The 25,062-nt window shown below is 37.6% G+C and overlaps 1 long non-coding RNA gene across 6 annotated transcripts; it reads right to left on the bottom strand.

Moving 5' to 3' along the window:
• Positions 1-40: 40 nt before the first annotated feature.
• LOC147872156 (uncharacterized) lies at positions 41-25,053 on the bottom strand. Of its 6 annotated transcripts, none has more exons than XR_015537948.1 (3): positions 22,522-25,053; positions 20,434-21,029; positions 41-1,435 (listed from the first exon to the last, which is right to left on the bottom strand). It is a non-coding gene; the product is annotated as an uncharacterized LOC147872156 (long non-coding RNA). The 6 variants fall into 6 exon arrangements; XR_015537950.1 differs by lacking the exon at positions 41-1,435 and adding an exon at positions 9,408-20,083 and having other exon boundaries at positions 22,522-25,052; XR_015537949.1 differs by lacking the exon at positions 41-1,435 and adding an exon at positions 9,408-16,846 and having other exon boundaries at positions 22,522-25,051.
• Positions 25,054-25,062: the final 9 nt, after the last annotated feature.

The following is a 25,062-nucleotide window of genomic DNA, read 5'->3' as shown; positions in this document are numbered from 1 at the left end:
GCTGTTATTGGCCTTTTTGGCTGTTGTCAAGCACTTTAATAAATGAATTTAATTTAATTTAATTATCCCTGGAAACAGGTAAAAGAAAGTCCGAACTTTCCTACCGTAAATTTGCATCTGGGGATTACACCCTGTTGTATAGCATTCTCTCGAATTATGACTGGTCATATATGTACAGTATCACCGCTGTCGATGATTCTGTCGCTAGCCTGTACACGGTTGTTTTAAATGCTATAGATAAGGCTATTCCCCGCAGGTTTATCAGAAAATCAAAATTCCCTCACTGGTTTTCGAGTGCCTTAAGGTACTACATCTGGAAACAAGATTTCTATTACAGACGTTTCAAAAGGAATAATTATGATTATTTTTACAGTAAATTTTCCTTCTATCTCAAGCTAGGGAAAGCTACAATCAAGTCTGACAGACTTATTTGGTTGAAGTCGACTGACGACAATATAAGGTCGGAACCCAAGCAATTTTGGAAATGTGGCGTCTCGTAGAAAAATATATTCCACTTGTATTCAGCTTGAGGTTAACGGTACTCATTTGGCTCAACCCCATTCTGTTGCCGATGCATTTGCTAAGCATTTTCAGTCGGTCTACACTACCTCTTGGTTAGGTGTACCCCCTTCCCCTGTGGAGTCCTCTGACTTCTTGTCATTAGCCCCTATCTCCGAATTGGACATTTGTAAAGCAATTCGTCGTCTGAGACCTTCCAAATCTGTCGGACTTGATGACATCCCTAGCTTTGTTATAAAGGGTTGTTCGGAGATTTTTGTTCCTGTTCTCAAGCACATCTTCAATATAAGTTTAACGCAGAATTATTTCCCTATTTTATGGAAACAGGCAGCAGTAGTTCCTGTTTTTAAAAAAGGTAACTCTGCCACTGTTAGTAACTACCAACCAATTTCTTTACTTAATACTTTTTCCAAATTATTTGAACTTGCTATTTATGATTATATCTTACATTACATAAAGTCTAAATTAAATCCTTGTTAGCATGGTCTTACATAATCTAAATCTACAGTTACTAATCTCGTAAACTATCTAAATTTTATTAATCCAATAGTTGGCTCCCAGGGTCAAGCTGATGCTGGTTATTTTGATCTTGTCCCTCATACTCTTTTACTCAACAAGCTCGGTGCTTTTGGACTCTCTTATGGTTACGTAAACTGATCTAATAGTTACTTAACCAACAGACAATCTCAGTTTCGTGTTTCTGGAACTCTTTCGTCTCCTTTTGTGTCCTCTCTGGATTTCCACAGGTATCCGTTTTGGGTCCTCTACTTTTCAACTTGTTTATCGACGACATATGCCAAGTAATTGATCATCCTAAATGCCTTGTTTTTGCTGATGATATCAAACTATACTAAATTGGCAGATTCATGATGTCTTGAATTAACAATGCAAACACCACGTCGTCCATTTCTGGAGTCTGCAAAGGAAATCAACCTTTGGATCAGAACAGGAACTGGAATTATGGGTAACAAGTATGGAAACACATGCAGCGAATATCTCGTGGTAGGCGATCTCTAAGGATGCAGGTTTTAAAGGAATTTGTGACGAAGTTCACGGTGAAAGACACTGGACTTATTCTATTTACGCGTACTCTTGTATAAATTACAGGCTTCAACCTGATTTAGCAGTTTTGGGGGTGACTTCTGTTTGACCGTCTGTTTCATCTACCTGTAATAACCTGACCTGGTGTCGTAACTTTTATGTCGTGCGATTTTGAACTGCACGAAATGTACGAGTCGGAGGGAGGGCTGGAAATAGGTCAAATGCAAGAATATAAAAATTATAAAGAGAACTTCAGGCTCTTAGTACGCCTTCGTGGTACTTTCCAGGCACAACACTTAAATGAAAGGCAAGTCAGTAATTTCGTGTTGGGCGTTTCCTGTGGCGATAATTAACTGTGAGCGTGTAATTAGTTATGTGTAATAATTCGGCAAGTACTGGCATATACCTCACACCCTGCCAGGTTATTCTATTCTGTGATACGTATTTCTAGATGTGGATACAGAAACTTTAAATGAGTTTAAACACGTTTGTGAATCTGCTCAGAACTCTGTGCAATGCCTTAATATTTTTTTCTGCGTTTTACTTTACTAAATATTCAGGGTTAGTTATCTTACATTCCAGATAATTCTGTTGGATAAATGTTCCTTGCGTCCTTGAGATTGCCGCCAAACGATTCAAAATCCGAGTTCTTCAATTTGTAGTACGTGTTTTCAACAGGGACATTGAAAGTGAAAGTATTAAGTATTATTCGCTGAGAGATGAGCTGTGAAATGCTCGTGAGGGAGGGTACTGACGCTGTCTGATAGCGGTAGTAGGGCACGGAGGAGAACAGCTTTCTCTGTACTACTAAACACAAAAACATCAGTGCAGATTGAATTACTTACAGCGGCTGATGAACAATTTACAAAGCTTTAATTCCACTTAATTCCCCAGCATCTTCTTCTGCAACTTCTTCCTCCCTCTCCTCTTCCTCACTACTGCTACAACTGTTGGTATCATTGTCGTCTCATTTCTGTAACGACTTATATTTCTCAAATAAGACAGTCTTGCTGCACGAATATCATCCTCTTCGATGAGAACTTTTCTATTACTTTCCGATTTCCTCCACCTGAAGCCTAAATCTTTAATTATTTTCCAAAGAGCCCACTTCCCGCCACTGAAGTTAATCTTTTTCTTAATTACTGCCAACAACGATTTTAAAGTAGGACGCTCGCTTTGTGTAGTGTGAAATTCGTTAATCGTTCTTCGAATTACACACTTGTCAAAATCATCTACATCAGTTTTAATTTTCCTTCTTAGCCGTTTTTTGTGAGGCATGCCGAATTCTTTTCCCACTCGTTTATTATGTTCGTACTCTTTTAGAATGCGTTTCAGAGTACTTATGGACACACCAGTAGCTTCAGAAACACGATTTTGTATTTGATTAACGTTAATCACATTGCCGCTGTCAGCTTCTTTCTTCATAAAACTGTAAACACTTATCACCATTTCTCTACTTTGGCTGTGTATTACCTTACGCCCCCCTATTTTCTTTACGCCTCTGCCCACGCTTTGCATTCTGTTCGTGCTGAGTAGAAACAACAGCGATGAATATGACAGGCCTATTAAAAATGCGTCAATGTTATTGAAATGCAATTTACCACACGAAGTGAACTCGGTCGAGTCTGCCTTGTAACTGAGCTCTGAGTTCACCCCACCCACTGTTCGAGCTGCAAATACACTGCACATCTCAAGGCCATAGCTCATGTCCCAGCAAACGACCTTAGCGGTTCGCTCAGACATGAGCTGTGAAATGCGCGTGAGGGAGGGTACTGTCGCTGTCTGCTAGCGGTAGTAGGGCAGGTAGGAGAACAGCTTTCTCTGTACTACTAAACACAAAAACATCAGTGCAGATTGAATTACTTACAGCTGCTGATGAACATTTTACAAAGCTTCTATTCCACTTAATTCCCCATCTTCTTCCTCCCTCTCCTCGTCCTCACTACTGCTACAACTGTTGGTATCACTGTCGTCTTGTAAATTAACTATAATTTGTTCCGAAATGTTGTCAATAACAGGTTCCAACCGCAAGTAATTCTGTTCGCACTGACGGGATTTGTTGCACCTCGAGGTCCATTCTTCCTTTGTGATGATACTAAACTTTTCCTCAGCTAGTTTCATAGCATCATCTAGACGGAAACTGACATTCTTTCTGGCGACATATTCTTTGACCAATCCCCATATCAGTTAAATCGGATTAAGATCTGGATGATATGGCGGCAAGCGAAGGACAGAGTGGCCATGTTCAGCCAGTAGAGCATCAATTTTGAATGTTTTGAATTGTGGCTTACGCAGTTTAATTAGAGAATACAATTCGGGCTTACACATTCCGTCACTGAAAGGAATGCCACGATCTGAAAGCCAGTCGATCATAGCACTTTTTCGATATGAAGAAGTTGGAGCCGGATTAAGTTGTACGTTTTGGTAAGCTGCATTGTCCACTACTAATACAGAATTTGATGGAAGGTTTCGAATTAACTTCGTTTTGAGCCATCTTTCATAGTTGTCAAAATTCATATCATGATGATAATCTCCATATTTTGTCCCCGATTTAAACATTAACAAAGCATTTGGAATGAAGCCATTTTCATTGCCAGCATGTACGATGATGACTCGCTGTCCTTTGGAGACGGGTGCAAGTAGACCTGCATTTGTACCCTCACCCCAGGCATGTCCTTTTGTGTGTGAGGAGTGAATGTACGTTTCGTCCGTGTAGATGATAGGACGCCCCTCAATTCTGTAGTGTTCTGTCAGGAGAAGGCCAGATGTTTTTTTCCCCCAGACTTAATAATAGAATCGATTTTCTGGCAAGGATACCCATTCAGAGACAAAGCCTGTTTAATGATCTTAATTTCTCTGTTGAAATTGTTCTTCTCTTGACATATCATCTTTGCTCTATTAACCAGACTGAGAACCACTCCCCTTTTTATGTGGAATGGGTGATTAGATTTGAAATTTAAATATCGAGCAGTATGTGTGGGTTTCCTATAAACATCCTGAAGTAAACTAAAACCATTCTTCATGACTAAAACATCCAGGAACGGAAGAGTACCATTGTTTTCCATCTCCATGGTAAATTGTATTGATGGTCTGAGACTGTTGAGATGGTGAAAGAATTCCTGTAATCTCACCGGACCATGCGATCAAACCACAAATGTATCATCCACATATCTCAACCAAGAGGCTTGTTTGTGGTCAGTTGTGTCTAAAGCCAAAGTTTCAAAATACTCCATATAAATATTACAAACGACTGGAGACAACGAATTCCCCATCGCCATTCCCTCCTTTTGCTGATAGAATTTTTCTTCAAATTGAAAGTACGTAGTGGTCAAACATATCTCTAACATTTCCACCAAGTCACCAACCTGTAAAAATGTCCGGTCGGATACGGTAGAGTCCTTATCAAGTTTTTCCTTGATGACACACAGGGCCTCCTCCACTGTTACGTTGGTAAATAGGCTGACTACATCGAAACTAACCAGTATATATCCACTTTGAAGATGGACATCCTTCAATAGCTGTATGAAATGTTCCGTATTTTTAACGAAAGATTCCGTGTTATTGCTTAGAGGAACCAAAATCTTATGCAGGAATCCCGCAAGGACGTAACAGGGTGAACCAATAGAACTCACGATCGGTCTGAGAGGGATATTTGGCTTGTATATTTTTTAAAGGCCATAAAAATGAGGAGGTTTACTATAGTATGGTGTCAATCTACGTTTCAGATCGGTAGCAAGGACTGATTTATGTTTAGAAAGGATCGTCTGTATCTTCCTCTGAACTTGGGATGTAGGGTCCTTTTTTGGAGGTTCATAGACTGTGACTGAGGATGATGCCACTCCACTGACTGCCTTTTTGTCTCCGGCTCAAAGTGGTGTATCCAGGTTTCGTCACCTGTAATGATCCGGGAGAGATCACGGAGCTCGGTTTCTTCACTTCCTGAAGCTTTAAATCTCTTAGCCCAGCGACCAACGGTGCTCCTATCGACTGTACAGCTTCCATACACATCACACAAACGTTTATGGATGTTCACCACAGTTTCTTTTTCCGCAACAAAGAATTCAATTATAGCTCTTGTTTGTAACGAGAGTCGTTCACAAACGCCATTTTAACAGTTCACTACAGCTCCGCCATCTGTTGGAATCATTTGAAACTCCGTACGCGAATGCGGGAAAGATCAAATTTCAAGCATGTAAAAGAAGACTTTTCTATCTTTATTATTGGCTGAGAAAAAAATGTGGGGCATTATTTAATGAGCGACCCTCATATATGCTGTGGTAACGAATCTGAACATGGGTGTGTAGAAGGGGTGAGGTTTAAGTAACAACAGTATAACAGAGAATATGAGAACTGTGAATAAGAGACACACAGTTTTGTATTTTAAATAACACTAATATCTAATAGTACGGAACAGCATTACATGCATGCTAATGACTGGTCAGTTTCTGTATCCTCAGCCTTAAGGAATATATTTCTTAGTATTGTTTTGGTAGCATTCAGTTAATAAAACATCCACTGATATCCACATCATGCAGAAAAAATTACTGCTTAGATGACATTTTAGAGAAAAAGACCAATTTCCTCTTGCATCGATTCAAATAGTTTACTGCAGGTTATTTTACAATCTCCCTCAACTTCAGACATTAAGTAATGGACGAAATGAACATATTTGCTGGGTCTCTTTCACCGCATACGAGACCTCCTCTGGTTGTAGATTGAGGACATGGCCCTCAGATATCAAGGTAGGTGCAAATAAGCAGTCATAGGCAGCCAAAACATAGCGGACACTGGCTTTCGGTTGAATGGGCTTTCATAGTCTGTCACTGTAAAGAACACGGTGTTTTACCTGGTGTTCCAAAACAGTTAAGATGATTGCAATTGACTATATTTAATCCAACAGAGCAGTTACAACAAAATGATTTTGCAGATGTAGAGAAATTACAATTTCTGTAGCACTGTTTCATAGATTAGAGGAGCCACATTTGGCCTCATCGCTCTGACAAAGACTGGTATTGATGGTTTGTAGATGCACACATTGATGATAAAGAGGATTACTAGATGACATTTCAGACACTCCCAGTGTAGTTATATTTGTGTCTAAATTAGCCCAACTTAGTATTAGTAGGTAATGAAATATTCACGAAACAGAATTTTTACAAAATGAAAGGTGTTTTCAAGTACAGGTAACCCTCGATTTGAGCCGGTTCAATTTGCGCCGATTCAGAATGACGCCGGTTTTGAAACCAGCAAGTCAAAAAGTGAAAAAATATATTTTACGGGGTGCGATCGGAAAGTTTAAAGACTATGTCAATAGAGGGCAAACCGGATGTAGTACGAGCTTCTGCCGCTAGGGGGTGCGGCCTACATTCATAGTGAATCAGTGTGCCAGCCGGCATCATCGAATTAGCATTTGTTTCTTAGTTACGGGCGTTTTGGTAGTGCATTACACCAACCCTCCTGCGATTTCGGAATGGCGGATTTTCATGAACAAATCAAATTTTGCCAAAGACTCGCCAAAACGGCTACGGAAACCTATGAAATGCTAAAGCAAGCATTTGGGGAGTCCGCAATGGGTCGTGCACAAACTTTTGTGTGGCATTCACGTTTTAAAAATGGCCGAACCTCTGTCGATGATGACGAACGTTCTGGACGACCATCTTCGAGCACAACGCCCGAAAATGTTACGAAGATTCGGCAGGCCATTCACGAAGATCGACGTCGTACCATCAACGACTTGTGCGACATTGTTGGGATAGGCTATGGGACCTGTCAGCTTATTCTAAAGGAAGAACTCCACATGCGACGCAGCGCAGCCAAGTTTGTGCCAAGGCTCCTGTCTGAGGACCAGAAGCAGAACCGACTTCTCGTTTGTCAGGAGCTCAAAGATCTTGCAAGAACCGACCCCAACTTCCTTTCTAAGGTTATCACAGGTGATGAAAGCTGGGTTTACGGGTACGATCCGGAAACGAAGCAGCAATCTTCACAATGGAAGAGCCCATCGACATCACGACCGAAGAAGGCAAGACAGGTCAAGAGCAATGTGAAGTCAATGCTGATCTGTTTTTTCGACCAGGAGGGGATCGTCCATAGGGAGTTTCTTCCTGCAGGTCAGACGGTCAATGCTGAATTTTACTGTGGAGTCCTGAGGCGGTTGCGTGAAGATGTGAGACGTAAGCGGCCGGCAAAGTGGCGCAACCACAACTGGCTGCTGCATCATGACAACGCGCCAGCTCACACCGCCCTCAAAGTTCGGCAGTTTTTGGCCTCAAACACCATGGCCGTCATCCCGCACCCTCCTTATTCGCCGTGTAACTTCTTCCTCTTCCCAAAGATGAAAATTCAGCTAAAGGGAAGGAGATTTGAGACGATAGAAGAGATTCAGGCAGAATCGCAGATGGTGCTTGACAGGCTGACAAGGAAAGATTTCCAGGGATGCTTCCAGGCTTGGCAGCGGCGCTGGGATCGTTGTGTTCACTCCCAGGGGAACTACTTCGAGGGTGATGGATGAATTTAATACCTGAGATAAGTGTACGGGTTTTTATACGCGCAGTCTTGAAACTTTCCGATCGCACCTCGTACTATTATTTATAACGTTTTACAATGTATCTGATACTGATCCTTATAATAAATCGTAATTCTTACATCGCTGATTTTGAATAAAAATTATAAATATAGTCATCTTTCCAAATACGTTTGTTTCGTTAACGCGAATTTGCTCCGATGAATCGGTAAAAGCTGTTTGTGAAATGCAAACTTTTGCATATGTGAGTTTGCTCTTATGCAATTTCATTCCTGGCGCTTTAAACTTTCAAAGGACTAATTTAATCTCTGCGGAGTTACAGGGTTTTTTTTAACTACGCGATTTTCTATAGGTCGGCGTCTTACATGTATGTAACTATCGCATAACAGCAGAGATGAATGTACACATCAATCACATGAAAGAATCGCAGTCAATCGCGGGGACCAACGAATTGCCGATTGTAAGTGTATAAAATATACTTTTTAAATTCCCTTTATTTTATTTACGCTGTTTCAGAGCTTTAAATGTAATGCATGTCATTGACTTCCCATTGACTTACATTATAAAAGAGTTTCAATTTACGCCGGTTCGTCCAGGAACGCATCCCGGGCGTAAATCGAGGGCTACCTGTAGTGCACATTTATAGTGTTGTTAAAGAACAGAACCTGATGGATGTTGGTGTGAGCTCATCATGTTAATGTAACATTTTGTTGAATGTATTTTACCTCATCCTGTCCAAAAGCTGGTGGTACTGACCATGGTAGAGATGAGAAATGCACAAATACATGCAATTTCAGTTGAGAAACCTTAAGGAAAGTGGCACAGTGGAAGTCCTAAGAATGCTTGGGAGGATAATTCAAATGGATCTTAAATAGTATTATTGAATCTGTCTGGCTCTCATTACTGTCGAGGGGTGGGCTGTTGGTAAAGGGTAACAAACATTTTGATTCCATAAAAAATAGTTGACCAACTGTACTTGATTTATAAAAAATATTTACGAGAGTTGTATCACCATAATATGTTGAATAAACCATCTTGAGCATTACAGCACCACTCAATAACAGATGGCGCCTTCATTAATATAAAATTCACAAGTTTTCAATCGACAAGGTATTTATATTTCAGTATTATCTGAAACGTTATTTCCAGGAAGCAACTAACTTATTTGCTTTGCTGTATCTGACACAAGTAATAGTTCTCCAACAACAGGACTTGCTAATTCTTTCCATCCATTCATCTTGTTTTAGGTTCTTAGGAGAAATTTGACCAAAAATATAAATGACATTTTATGTAACTTATGAATCAACCTATCTGTCAGAGTCTTACGTAAGTTATACATGGTATTTTTATTTTACTAATGCAATCTCAACTTATTTTAATTTAAGGTCACATTATGGAAGTAAGAGCCCCAAAATATTTTGGAAATTGGCTTATGTATATAGGATGAGAATCAAGTTTTCAGTATAATTGTAGCTCTCAGTAAAAATAGGCTTACTTACACGTTGTCTGTTTTATGAAATACTTGCATAGAGGTCACTGATTTTGAGAAAATAAATGGTAATAAGCACACAGAATGGTGCAGAATCCAAAACACAATGGTCATCTGAAGTCATAAAGTTGTATCAAGGTGGAAGATGGGACATTTTTAATATTTAAATTAAAAAAAATTATGAACATGCTCATAAAATATTTCTAAAAACAGACATGAAAGTAATTCATTTAAAAAATTCTAAAAAGAAACATCGATATGCATTTTCATGTCAACATCTTATCAGTCCACCTGCAATGACCATTTCTGCTGATGTCTATGAGATTTAAAACATATTTCATACAAGTACAAGTCACATTTCTTGCATCAATAAAACCATTTTAACACAATCTCCTTTTGAGACCTTCAGCCATATTGTTTACAGTATCATCAAGTCTTCCGGTGAAAGATACCAAATTTGGCAAATTTTCTTAAATTGTCATTATGCACTCAAATTAACAATAATACTTGAATTAAATCTAAAGCTGATCACACAAAGTTCGTTTGAAATGTAAATAGACCTGAAAAATAAAAAATGCATAAGTGTGACCAACCACTAAAGTTGTAAAAAGTTGACACTGTGTATAGCAGAATTAGTTTGAAAATGTTCTTGGTTACTTACAATAAAGTTCATTAATGAGAATATGTATTCACATGGAAGAGCTAAGATTTCTAATCTCTTAAACAGACTTCTACATGAATTCCTAGGTTTGACACCACCCATTAATCTAACAATTTTCTTTTGTAAAGTGAATATCTTTTTGATGTTTGATGAATTTCCCCAAAAATTATTCCATATTTCATTAAAGACTGAAAATAGGCAAAATATACTGATCTGAGTGTGTCAGTGTTGTTGACATGCAACATAGATCTAATTGCATAACATGCTCTGCTTAACTTAGGTATTAGTTTATTAAAATGATTTGTCCAATTCAGGTGGTTATCAATTTGCAAACCCAGGAACTTTGTATTTACTGACTCTTGTATATACCTTCCATTATGTTTGTTTTATCAAGATTTAGGGCCAGCTTGTTAGCAGTAAACCATTTACTCATATGAGACAGAACTATGTTTGATGTTGCACAGAAATCATCAAAATTTTTATTACAAATTATGACACTTGTATCATCGGCAAATATTATGGATTCTGTTAAAGTATTTATTGTTTTTATTTTTATTGTTGGAGGAAGGTCATTTATGTATATTATAAAAATCAAGGGCCCTAGAATTGACCCTTGTGGAACTCCATGTTTCATTGTTCCCCAGTTTGAGGAAAAATTCTGATTGTTTTTAGGTGATTTTACTTTAACATTTTGTTTTCTATGTGTCAGATGGGATCTGAACCACTGTGCTGATATTCCTTGAATGCCATAAAAATGTCATTTATCCAACAAAATTTCATGATTTACACAGTCAAAAGCTTTTGCTAAATCACAGATAATTCCTCCAATATGCATTTTTTGGTTAACAGATTTAAGCACATTGTCTGTTAGCTTGAAGGCTGCATCTCCAGTGGATACACCTTTCCTGAAGCCAAATTGTCCCGGGACCAATATGTTGTTAGTATGCATATGATGACTTAATCTATTGCACATAACCTTCTCAAATGCTTTAGAAAAAGTAGTTAATAGTGAAATTGGCCTGTAATTTGTCATACTAGTTTTGTCATCTTTCTTGTACAGTGGTCTTACTACTGATATTTTAAGGCGGTCAGGGAAAATGCCTGTATATATAGTGAATGATTACAAATGTGGGTTTATGACTTGAAAAGTAATGGACTAATAATTGTGATCAACTTTTGTACTAAAGGCATTTACACAAATTTGTGGAACAATCCAAAATGTCCTAAAGATGAGGCCAGATATTAAACCTTTTCAATAACTGATATATCATATCATATCATGTCACAGAACAGGATCAGATTGCGATAATTATTGTAGGAAGTTCGTGTCAGAGAATAACAACTCAACAGAAATAAGTTGCATATAAAGATTGATTTTAAAATCTGTGACATTACAACATGTTACCATTGCTGATTAGAGCTTCTGTCTTTAACAAAATTATTTATACGTACAAGACTATCCATGTCTCTGATGCATGAATATAATGTTTTTTGTAAACATGTTGTTCAATACACCATTATTGTGGACTGTGTGTGTAATAATAATAATAATACTTTATTTCCTATAGATCAAAAATACATTGATATTATTATATTATTATTCAGTGTTCTGTCTTACGACAGGTCCATTGTTCTGCCCAAACAGAGCTCTCCAGTTTTCCCTATTCTCGGCTTCTCGTTTTAATTCCTGGAACGTCATCTTCTTTCCATATGTCAATCCATATTATACATTATCAAAATAAAATATAATCCCATTGGAGATATAGCATTATACACATTAGACTATCAGTAGCCAATATTCGAAAATTCTTCATTAAGATAGTCTTCTAGTGAATAGTAACACACCTTAATAAGAAAGTCCTTCAATTCCTTCTTAAACTGATTGTTATTTCTTATTTGTTTTAATATAGTAGGCAGTTTGTTATAGAAGAAACAACCTGCTACTGACGGTTTACTATTATAAAGTTCTAACTTATGTACATATTTATGATAGTCATTATTATTTCTTGTGTTATATGTATGTACTTGTTTGTTTACAGTGCAGTGCAGTGTTTACACTTTTCTTTTGCATATAAAATGGTTTCTTGAATGTATAACGAGTATACTGTTAATATCTTTAAATGCCTAAAACTATCTCTGCATGATTCAATTGGTTTTAAACCTGCTATGTACCTTACTGCCCTTTTTTGAAGAGTAAAAATTCATCTAGTGTGTACTTTTGCACTCTGTCCCCATACAACGATTCTGTAAGGCAAAAAGGGATAAATCAAACCATAATACAACATTCTTCTTTCATTTAGATTAAGTATTTTAGAGAGTGTATTGATTATAAATAGGTTACGGCTAATTCTACCACACATTCTTTCAATATGTACTTCCCAACTCAGGGTGCAATCAATCACAACTCCCAGGAAGTTAGTACTTTTTACTTTAACTATTTCCCTATTCTTTATTACAATTTTTTGATTACTTTCCTCCCTACTTTGTTTTGTCCGGAAAAAAATGTAATGTGTTTTAGTTGGGTTTATAAATAAATTATTTATCTCAAAATACTGCTCTACCAAGTCTGTATTGAATAAGGTTACCTTTTGGAGTTCATTCATATCCTGACCCATATTCAATATTGATTTGTCATCAGCATACATTAATGCTCTGCCTTGTGTTAGATGTGGGATATCATTTACATATAAAATAAAAAGTAATGGACCAAGGACAGAACCTTGAGGAACTCCATATCTAACTGGAAGGCTACTTGACAAGTATTCTTTCATTTGATTGTTTACTACATGTGAGACTTTTACTTGTTATGTTGTTTGTGAGATAGGATTTAATTAGGTTATGTGGTATGCCAGGAACTACATATTGGTATAATTTATCCATGAGGATGTTATGTTCAATACAATCAAATGCTTTTGATAAATCTAATAGTACACAATTGCACTTTATTTTATTATTCAGATTATCAATGATTGCATCATTTGAAGATTTATTTTTCCTAAATCCAAACTGAGATTTATTAAGTATATTGTGTTTATCTAAGAAAGAAATTAGCTGATTAGCTATTACATTTTCCAGAACCTTTGAAAGAGCTGGAACAAGAGTAACTGGATGATAATTATTTGCATTGTGTAATGCGTTCGAAATCTGTATACCATACATTGAATGAACGCATTTAACCTGAAAATTTCGTAAAACAAAATCCTTGTCATGTATTTTCGTTTTCTGTTTTAATGTAATAGATTTCTTTAATGAGATTACTCAATAAAGTTTCACTTGCATGTTGTCAATGTGAGTCTTCAGGGTTGTAACATCATGTGTACTTATAAATAGTTTTCAGTTTTTCCAGGTAAAACACTGCTTTCACTTTCAGCCCTCAAGATTGAGGCAGTATGTTCCTGAGAGACGGTATGTTTCTACAAGACCACACGGCATTGCAGCTCAGAAGACCAATAACGACATTTTCACTGCCGTAAGACGCGACCTATACTCTTTGCTGACGATATTATTTCACATCCAGAAATTGACTGTTTTCAAAATTGCATAAATGGTATCTTTGCTAGATTGAACAAATGGATTAAAGCCAATAAACTCACATTAAACTTTGACAAGACAAATGTCATGAATCTTTGTGCTAACATCATAACTCTCATAAATCCAAATAAATAAACAAAAGTTCCTAGTGTACATTTGTTTTTCTTATATTTGCCTTGGGGTTGTTTATAGGTGGGCAATGTTTCTGAAATTTTAATATTTTTAGTTTCTCCATGAATGTTCTTCTACAAGTAATTGAATAACTTTTTTATCTACTTCCCACAAACTCACCGTTTATTAACAGGGTATTAGGATGCCAAAAATAACATTCTTAAAACAAAGGGACTTATTTGCCATCATTACAAGAATCTTGCATGAACGGAGAAGTACCTGCACAGAGCACAGCTCAACTGAGTCACAGTCACTCTGTGTTTAAAGTGGAAATTCTTTATTTTTCTTTGCTCTGAAGCATGCATGAATGTGCAGACTGGAAATGGGTCGAGTGATGAAACTATCCGCTCCTCTAGTGCATGCAAACGTGATCAAGTGGTGTAGCAGGGAAGCTGCATAATTGATAAGGCCATGTCCAAGCAAACATTCAAGCTTGTATGGAATGTAGATGGAAAAATATCACATATTCCTCCAATTTTAATTGCCTGGTGGCACACTACTAGCCAGACCACTAAAGACAATACCCCTTTCCATGTCACATACCTGCATTTACATGCGTGTACTGACTTACTTCCATGTAAAGCAGTGCAAGAGACATAGTTATTTAATGAAGTTTCAATACATGCTGTGATCTGAAAACATATGTCTAGTTTGGTGTATACATTTCCAATCTATATATATTTTATGATTTTACTTGGAAGGTGTTTCAAGAATTCCATTTAGGCATCGTGAAGAGAATCTGCAAGATAGTACAATTAAAGAAACCAAACTGTCTTTACTGTGATACCAGTCACATAATCAGGGAGAACTGTGGTGGTCAAAGTGGTACTGGAGTAGGTTCTTAGGCTTGTACTTCCTGTCATCATTCTGCCATTGCCCCATACTCATCTACCATTGTCCTGTAAGGTGTGTGACAGCTTTAGCCAAGCAACCCATTCTGATTTCCCTAAGTAAGAAGTCTGGGGTCTTACCAAGCATCTGGCTGCCATTGTTGTAAGGGTGGTTTTATCAATTGAAATACTCATTAACGTAAGATTATTTCTATTTATGTACATTCTACGAGGCGCGTCCACAAAGTAAGTTTCCCACTCGTCCCACAGCTAGCAAACTTTATATTGCGCGAAGCGACTGTGCGTACGTGATAGAGCAATGACGTAGCATGGCGCATGCACTAACGGTACTTCCCGCGTTCTCACAGTAGCATCGTTGCAGCTGTTGAAGATGGAGGTTCTTATTCCAGCTCCCGCCGACTGTGAAGTGCGGTCAGTGATAACGCTAGGCCGCACACGGCTCGACGGACAGCAAGTCTCCTGCAGGAGTTCAGCTGGGAGGTGTTTAATCATCCACCCTACAGCCCGGACCTCGCTCCCAGTGATTTCCATCTTTTCCTACACCTCAAGAAATTCCTGTCCGGTCAGCGTCAGCGTTTTGAGAATGACAGAGAGGCGGAGATGGTTGTCACACAGTGGTTCAAATCCCAGGCGGCAGACTTCTACGACACAGGTATTCAAAAGTTGGTCCCACAGTATGACAAATGTCTCAATTCCGGTGGCGAATATGTTGAAAAATAGCTGGACACTTGCTGTATCTGTTGCAATAAATATTTCCATGAAATTGTGTTTTGTTTCTGTAAACGGCCCCAGGGAAACTTACTTTTGGGACGCGCCTCGTACTTACATCTAATACAAATTAATTAATTTACGTGTTTGAGTTTAAAGTTTTAATTTCTTAAATTACTAAGAAGTTCTACTTTCGTTTTACTTTCTTTCCTTATACCCAAGGTGAGAAGAAGGGCAAAGATTACAAAGCTTAGAATAGTCAATGTGTTGCAATATGCTGCTTTTTGAGACCTTGGTCATGTACAGTAATCAACATTGTTTTCTACTAATAAGCCAACATCACAGAGCAGAGTTCTTGAGAAGCAGGTAATCACTCAGATAGTCACGAAATTCCCCACCTCTTATGGAACCCAAAGATTAATTACCATGTTCACAAGATCATGCCATCTGCCCCTGTCCTGAGCCAGATAAAACATATTTTCGTTAAACCTGTGATGCTAGAGCTTAATATTTAAACATTTAGTCTACCTGAAAGAAAACACAACCCATAACCACTACAAGGAACAGGTGGTTATTGCTGCTTTTGGAGATACTAGCTGGTTGCTGCAGGAATAGTTTGAAACTGGTGAATACATTGTGGGAAAAATGATTATTTTCTTTTGAAACCAAACTGTTCTGAGAACAATTTTTAATTGATACTCATTTGATAGCTTTGCCTGTAATACATAACCTTGTCAAGTGCTTTAGAAACACAGTTAATACTGAAGTGGTTTGCTAATTATTCACACTACTATTGTGTCCTTATTTCATGTTACTTGGCAAAAATAATAATTTTCAATGTATGCATTTACTGCCAAGTATAAGGACAGGGATGTTTCTTTATGACAGATGCTCAAAAGGTGTTCCTCCATTCTCAACACATGCACGAGCACGACGTACACAAGACTGACGAATATGTTTGTACACACCAGGGTTTCCTCGAATCGTCTGGCATGCATTCCGCACACGTTCCCATAGGTCGTCTTCATTTTTTATGGGTATTGCATAATCAACGGACTTCAAGTAACCCCACAGATAAATGTCCAATGGAGTCAGGTCCGGTGACCTCGGTGGCCATGCTACTGGGCCACCACATCCAATCCATCGCTGAGGGTACTGTTCATTGAGATGATATCTGAAATGATGGGAGAAGTGTGCTGGGGTTCTGTCGTCCATAAACCACATTTGTCTTCTTGTATTCAGTGGTACATCTTCAAGCAGACGTGCCAAGTGTCTTCTTAAGAATCACCGATATGAAGGTCCTCTTAGACACGATGGAAGCATGTGTGGACCAATAAGCATGTCTCCAACAATTCCTGCCCAAACATTAATTGAATGTCTTTGCTGGATGCAGGATTCACCTTGATATAAAGCCAATTCATTGAAACTTATTTTTGGCTATTATTTTGAAAATGAAACATTTGCGACCCCATGTTCATAGGAACATTTTTCCTTATTTTTGATCCTGGAACACGCACACGAATTTTGTAAACATACTTATGACTCATCCTGTATATTATGTATGAGGCTTTTTGTTCTGAATTTCTTCCTTATTAAATTCATAGTTCTGTTAAAAAATAGGAGACTTCTCTTAATGAAGGCAGTAGCATGTAATGTCAGCAATTTTTACCACTCCAGAATTAATTGTAAAGTGTTACCTCATCATAAACAGACTTTTTTGTCATATGTTTATAGAGATTTTTTTTTTCCACCAGCTGCTAGTCTGGTTGATATTACCCTCTGTCTAGTGTATGGGTGCGAAACATGGTCTCTCACTCTGAGGGAGGAATAGAGATTGCAGGTGTTTGAGAACAGGGTGTTGAAGAGGATATTTGGGCCTAGGAGAGAAGATGATGAGCTTAAAAATTTGTACTTCTCCCCCAATATTGTCAGGGTGATTAAAGTCAAGATAAATGAGATGGGCGGGGCATGTGGCACGCATGGATGGGGCATGCACCAGATATTGGTCAGGGAGCCTGAGGGGAGGAGACCACTGGGGAGACCTAGACATAGATGGGAGGATAATCTCAGGTGGGATCTATGGAAGATAGTAGTTGAAGGAGACTGGATTTTGCTGGCCCAAGACAGGGTCCAGTGGAGGGCTTTGGTTAATTCGGTAATGAACCTTCGAGTTCTGTAAGCCATATAGTTGGTTAGTTAGCATCTGCTGTCTAGAGAGTAAATGGTATGCTAACATAAGCTAATCAATATAATACAAGGAGAAGGGAAATGTAATGGAGTGCAGAAAATAATCAGTGAATGTTCAGTGGGTAAACTTGCCATTGTAAAATAGGTGAAAAATTTTATGGAACATACCAAACTGTAGCATAGGCACACAAAACCAGTATTTGTAAGTAATATATTTTCCATAAATGTACAAACTGTTGAACAAAATGTAGGAAGACTGGCTTATCATCAGCAGTTGTTAATCATTGAGGAAGTTGACAGCAAATGTACATGTAAATATCATTGTAAAATGTAAAAATGTTGAATATAATATCAAGGATTACAAGGTCTAAATGAAGGGAAGACAGCATGGAGAGGAAGTGATTTTAATTCTTATGCAGCGAAGCCTGGGGGCAGAAGATTCAGCAACAACCAAACTGCATCATAAATGAGCCACATGCATGGAAGGATCCAATATAAGGATTGTTAAAGACCCATGTAAAGAAACATTTTATCCTGATGGACTGCTGAAACCTAGGGACTGATGGACTGTGAGAGGAGAGACGCTGAAGAGAAGAATATATCTAATACTGCACAGTTGTTTTGTCACAACACATAACAAAATGTCCTCATTTATTTTAGTGGATTGAGAAGAGAACTGGATTCCAAGGACTGGTCACATGTGACAGTGAGAGGTGTAGGAAAATTCTCTATTCCACCTAGTTCAGTGAGAGGGAAAGCGTTAATAAAAGAATTATGTAGTTCATCTTCATGAGCAGGTGGAAGAAGCCATTGTACACACGTGTACATGATCAGCTGCTTACTGTCGTGGCTCACGCATTTCCACCGATGGCCAGCAAGGCAGCTCATTAAGTTGTGTTGTGCTTGTGAACACCCAGTTGTGCCACTGAGTGAGCACAATGCAAAGTGGCACTTCTTCTTTCTCAATGACTCTTCAGCACAACAAATATCGTAACGTTCTGCATTACTGTTATTATCGTGAAAGAAGGCAACTGCCTGTCTGGAAATGCATCCGATAGAAACCTGATATTACAGCCCATAAATAACGTGGAGAAATGGACAATAATAATCTAGTGTGTGAGAGAACCAAAGTTCTCTTAGATGAGTATATTCCAGTGTCATTTTGCCCACCATAAATCTTACATGGACTGCGTTGGGTTTCAACCCGGGCCCCCACATTGAGAATTCAGCAATTAACCACACGAGCTGTGGACTTTGTCTAAGGTCAGTTGATGAATACAGCCTGCCATGATAGATTTATACTTTTGGGAATAAATTCAAGGTTGCAAATATGACCTAAGTGTATCTTTAATCTTAATCTGTAAATGTAATACTTAACGTCACATAATTTTGTTCATTCATATATATTACTGTGACAGACAAGCAAAATTACACTTGCCAACATATAATCCATTTCATAATAATATTTTCTGGTAGACCCTAAAACTGGTTAAATATGGTTGAAGCTTGTAGCCATTTATCTTCTAAATAACTTGTTATTTTCCTGTCAATTTTTCAAGCACAAGTAATAAAATATCACTGATTGTGTCTGGCAAAAATAAAAAGCACCATTCCCTAACTTTATAATTTGCAATGCATATATCAGATACAAACTTAAAAACTAATGGAGGTTGTTATCACTGTGTTTGGGCACTGCTTGTGGATTTCGACCAGAGGAGATAACACAAATGAGAAACTCTGTAATACATATTACAGAAGTCACATCAAAGCAGGCAAATTAATATGTACTGAAATGTCCTTACTGCAATGTTTATAAGACAAGACAAATGTTATGTCTCTGAAAACATGATGATAAAATTGTACCTTCACTGTAAAACAAAGACCACGCTCATGGAAATTAAACAACCCTCTCTGTTGTGTCTGACTCTGAATGTTCAATACAGCCTATCTCAGTGTCCATCATCAGACCTCACTCACCTCAGTGTAATCCACATTATCAACATAAATTTATTAACGTATAATTGCAGGTCCTCACAGCAATGAATATGGAGATGTGTTTCTTGTGGGCTGTAATGCCATCATGTGGTGGAAGTTTACCCACATTTCAGAGGTGCTTGCTGCCTCCATCATAATCTCCCTGATGATGGAGGTAGCAATCACCTCTGAAGCATCTGTAATCTTCTACCATATGACAGCATCACAACCCACAAGACAGCTACCTTCTTAAAAGGTATGTGTAAACATTTTCAACATGTTTAGTGGACCGTCACCTGTGGAATCAGACGACAGTCAGATATAATGGAGGGCACATAGGGTGCTAGAAGCGCCTCACTGGAAAAGTTCTAGTACATTACCAAATGTTACACGTGGCTGAAGTCTGGACTAGCTGAGTAAATTCTCAGCTTCTAGAAAAGATTGTACTTCAAGATGTTAACAACCCATTATTTTACTGATATCAGTCTACAGTTCACAATCATGACCACTATTTTGCTAACACCTGCCATTTATATGCATGAACCAAGTTAATAAATAAGGCAGTGTGAATGCTGAATCTCACTTTGTGCACCATACCAGAGTTACAGTGCACAAATATCAGCCAAGGCCTAATTAGAACAGCAACATTTATATTATTATGTAACTTGAAGGCAACATGGCCCTCAGGTTCAGTACCTTTTCTAAAAGTAATAGAATGTCAAAAATTAAACTGCATTCTCATGCAACACAAATTAAAATACTGCAAAATACTTGTGCTGACCTTGAAAGTGTCACCAGTCTTGTGAGACTGAGTGCCTGGTAACTGAGGGTGAGCATCCACACCAAACTGGTCTTCATCATCATCGAAAATGTTGTCATTGAGAAGCAGGAAGTACGGCAGAAGTACTGTCTTTGCCCTGATGTCATCCCACATGGTGTCCCGTAGAACAAATCACAAACTTTAATGGTACAGAACAGTGTGCTTAATGCAGACTGAAGCCTGGCAAAGCAGACACGAGAACGCCTCAGTTTAAATCACCTTTCAACTGTCAAGAGAGTACGTACAAGGATCATGAAATGAAGTCTCCTTTGTAAATATAAACTGTGCTCTTTGTAAGTGTTTTACAATGTCACATTTACTGGGATGGAAGTTTCAAGTTGTCCGGTCATGTACTGAGAGGTTTCTTCTGAAATTATTATCTCCCAGCAAGTTTTGCAGTGACTTCCTAAGCCTGTTAATGTAATTCTACTGTGTAACTACTGGCACTGTTTCCAGATTTATTGCACACGAGATGTTTCATTAGAAGGATCCATTCCCAGAGGGGCATAGAGCCTGGGTAAAGCAGTCTATGTGGGTCCATTCCATAAGATCAGTATCTGTAAATTTAACTTAAACTGTACATGATTACAATTAAACTATTACGCCCTGTGTTTACTTTGTATCTACAGAGTGCTTAATTTGTTCAGCATGAAATATATCATGCTTCATGTCAAAATGTGGGGTTCTGAATACTCACCCCACCATACAGATAGCCCACTGCTGGGAATGTAAACCGCGATTTTTATGTACTTACTTTAGTTCAAAGAAATAATATCTAGAAGCATTACTAAAAGCCTTAAAACTGGGCACTGGGTTTTGTTATTAACACAGTAAGGTCCCAATTATCTGACATTACATTTTATCAAAGTGCCATCTCAGAATGCTTCATTTCATTAGCTGCCAACTCAGTATATAGCAGAATGAATCACACTTCCTGACCAAGTCCCTTCTATATTTTGTAAAATCAGTTTCTTCAGAGAGCCTTCATAATATGGCGTTAGCAGTGCTACTCTCATCTTTCTCTTCAGTCTTCTGGATTATTTGTCATTTTTAATTATCTGATCATCCTTACATCCTGTTTAGATTTGATAATCAGGACTCTAATGTAATTGATCCATGAACAAGGCAGTTTAGAACTGAAACATCTATATTTTATGGTAACACTTGTTGGAAAAAAACTTAGTGTTGAATGGACGCCTCTTCATTTTCCTCGGCAATCATTCTTCCCTCACCTGAACGTAATTTGGTGTCACCCACTACGAGATTTACCACTCCTGGTACAAAGTTTTCAAGCACAACTACATCTGTTTTCAGAATTAGACTGCAAAATAAGTTTTAATTAATTTCTCTCCCATTAGAAAGATACATCTCAAATTACATTCCAAAGAAGGTTTGTCATTTTTGTCCCTTTCATGATAAATGGCTATTTTAATTCAAGGCTCCACAGAAGCAAATATTGTTCTCCTACAATAAAATCTTAGTGTTTTTCGGTTTTGGAACCATTTCCTTCCCTGTCCCTCACATTGTTTATTCCCTATATATTTCCTGTTGGCCATCAGGTAGTTTTCCGCCTGCATTTTGTTTTATTTCTTAAAGTAAACTCTCCACATGTAAATGCACCTACTTCACTGACATTAAAACAGACAACATTATTAACTGGGTCTTTGTTAGGGGCAAACTAACATGTTTCAACTTCATTTGAAAAAAATAATTATGAGCAGTGCCCCATTAAATGGACAGATTTGTTACAAGAAAACTCAACAGTGAAAAGTACAAAAATAATATTAACCAAAAACCCAGCTTGAGTGGGGCCAAGCCAAGTAATATTTTTAAAAATAAGTGTAATTTAGCTACATGGATCGGTTAATCAGGGAAGCCATCGAGATCGAACTACATCCCGATAACTTTAACAGGGAAGATGGACTTCACCTGAGCCGGTCCTGGAAGCCTCTTATTCACACACTTCGAGGACTCCGAGAGCGAGCAAGAGTGCGCCTCCAGAACCAACCAGACCACTAACATGGCCCTGATCCATACAATCAAACTCACCTTTCTCTCTCTACTTTCTCTCCCTCTCCCACTCTCGCCCACGTGCTACCATTTGCTCGGGGCAGGCTACACCTTTCACTTTCCGGCCTATAAACCCAGCACCTCACACCCTATTGGCATATTCATCGCCCTGATGACAGAGGCAGTATGACCTCTGAAACGTTGGTTAACATCGACAAGACTACACAGCGCAATAACCCAGAAGACGGATATCTTCGTAATTTTAGTTCTCTTCTAATTCTAGTGGACTCAGGGCCAGACTTTAATAAGCCAAGTAAGCTGCAGAATAGTGACGCACAATATGAGGGGCATCAAAAAATTCATTTCAAGATTTATTGCATTGACTTACTACTTTATGTGACAACCTGGAATTCTTTTAATGTTCATTGCAGCTGTCTGAATGATTTCATTTCTAGCAATTAAAAGAATATAAATTAATTAAATAATATTATTATGGATTTAAACAGAGCAATTTTAATTGGGTAAATTCCTTTTTCCTTCTTCTGGATCAGCCATAACAATGGGGGAGGGGGGGGGGGTTGTGTTTTAAATAATGTACTCATCTTTGACCTTTCCAGCACTGATGCCCTTAAATCTTATGAATGTGTAATATGTTTTATTAATTTGTCTTTAACTGTGTACCTGTTCTGCAATCCGCTTAGTTTCTAATGTTATGCCCATAGTAATAGCTATGTACTTTTCTGACTGAACTAACATACAAAAACATTTAAAAGCTGAGAGCTATGGCTGCTAATTGTATCAGTTCCTTACAACAGTTTTATTATAAATTTCTAACATTGACCACAATACAAATGATTATATGAAGACATTATTATTAGAGTTTCAGTGTAACTGCCATTTATGTTACATTCTTGACCGGTGATAAATACTTAAAACATACAAAGAATCAGCCATGGAGAACAATGTTAAAAGAAAAGCTTTCCCAGTTAAGCATAATGTGACAATCTTTGTAGCTTATATTTTGAAGATTTCAATGACTTCTATTCAAAAATCACGACAAAAACTTTAATATTTCAATTAATCTGTTATGCTGTTATGCAGATCTATTACAGCCTTTTCCAGTCATAGCTATCATTAAGAAGAAACCTTTTGCAATATAAGTTTTTCTGGTTCGTGTTTCTTTCGTTGAAAGAAACCAACGTTTAAGGGTCCCTGATTGCCCTGAAGATGGAAGTGGCAAGTAGAGTAGAGTAGAGTAGAGTTTATTTACATTTCATAGATCCTTCTTAGGACTCAACCAAAGGATGTAGAACATGTCATTTCATACAATATACATACACTTCAGAACTTGAAGATTTCCGTCTTCTGGGTTATTGCGCTGTGTAGTCTGGTCGATGTTAACCAACGTTTCAGAGGTCATACTGCCTCCGTCATCAGTACAAGAACGTATTTCACATATCAATGTAATAAATTTCAGATTCTGCAATACAGGTATGAAAAATAATTTGACAAATTAATATACATAAACCTCAGAATTTTAAATATAAATATAAAACTTCCTTTACATATACGTATATTATGGATATAAAGCTTAAACATTTTCAGCAGAGATGAAATCATCTACAGAATAGAAGGAGTGAGTAAAGAGGTAATCTTCCAATGCAGGTTTGAATACCTTTATATCATAATTTAGACTTTTAACTGTTGATGGAAGATTATTAAATAACTTGATACCTGTATAGTACACTCCTTTTTGATATTTAGTAAAGTTAGCATTTGGCACATAGAGATCATGTTTACGTCTTGTACTTAAATTATGTACATCTGTATTTCTTTTAAATTTATCCATGTTTTCCACCACAAATGATAGCAAGCAGAGTATAAATTCACTTCCAAGTGAAAGTATATTAAATTTACGAAATAATTTTCTACAAGATACCCTGCTTTTGACATCGGCCATTATTCTAATTATTTTCTTTTGAATGTAAAAAACTTTATTACTGTCTGTTGAATTTCCCCAAAAGATTAATCCATATGAAAGAGTGAAAGTAAGCAAAGTAAACTAGCTTTAAAGTATCTATTGTCATGAGTGGTACGACTATTCTCATGGCAAAGCATGCAGAGCTTAATTTGGGAATAATATACTCAATGTGTTTCTTCCAATTTAAGGTATTGTCAACTTGTAAGCCAAGGAATTTGTTTGTTTCAACTTCCACAATTAATTTTTCTTCAAAACCTATATTTAACCTAGGATATGTACCTCTGAAACGTCGGTAAACTTATACCAGACTACACGGCGCATCAACCCAGAAGAGATCAGTCTTTAACATAAACCCGAAATTCCGTACAAAGCACTGAAATATACTGTAACAGACAATTTGATCATTCCAACCAAGTATTCATTGAGTGACTGGTATGACAGCGCACAGATTCAACACAACCGTCCAAATTAACCTCTAGAACAATTTACTGCATTCACAGGTATATATTTCAAAGCACAAAAATTAATCCAGCACCTATTGCTTTCTGTGGACGAAAAGGGCCTAAAAGAGATTTTTAACCACAGATAAAAGCAGTAAG

The sequence above is a fragment of the Zootermopsis nevadensis genome, unplaced genomic scaffold (assembly GCF_977971745.1).
Source record: "Zootermopsis nevadensis isolate Lab colony 2312 unplaced genomic scaffold, Znev_1.0 Znev_ptg000030l, whole genome shotgun sequence".
Taxonomy (NCBI): Eukaryota; Metazoa; Arthropoda; class Insecta; order Blattodea; family Termopsidae; genus Zootermopsis; species Zootermopsis nevadensis.
Note: the sequence above shows the minus strand (reverse complement) of the source record. Positions and strands in the feature narration are given on the sequence as shown.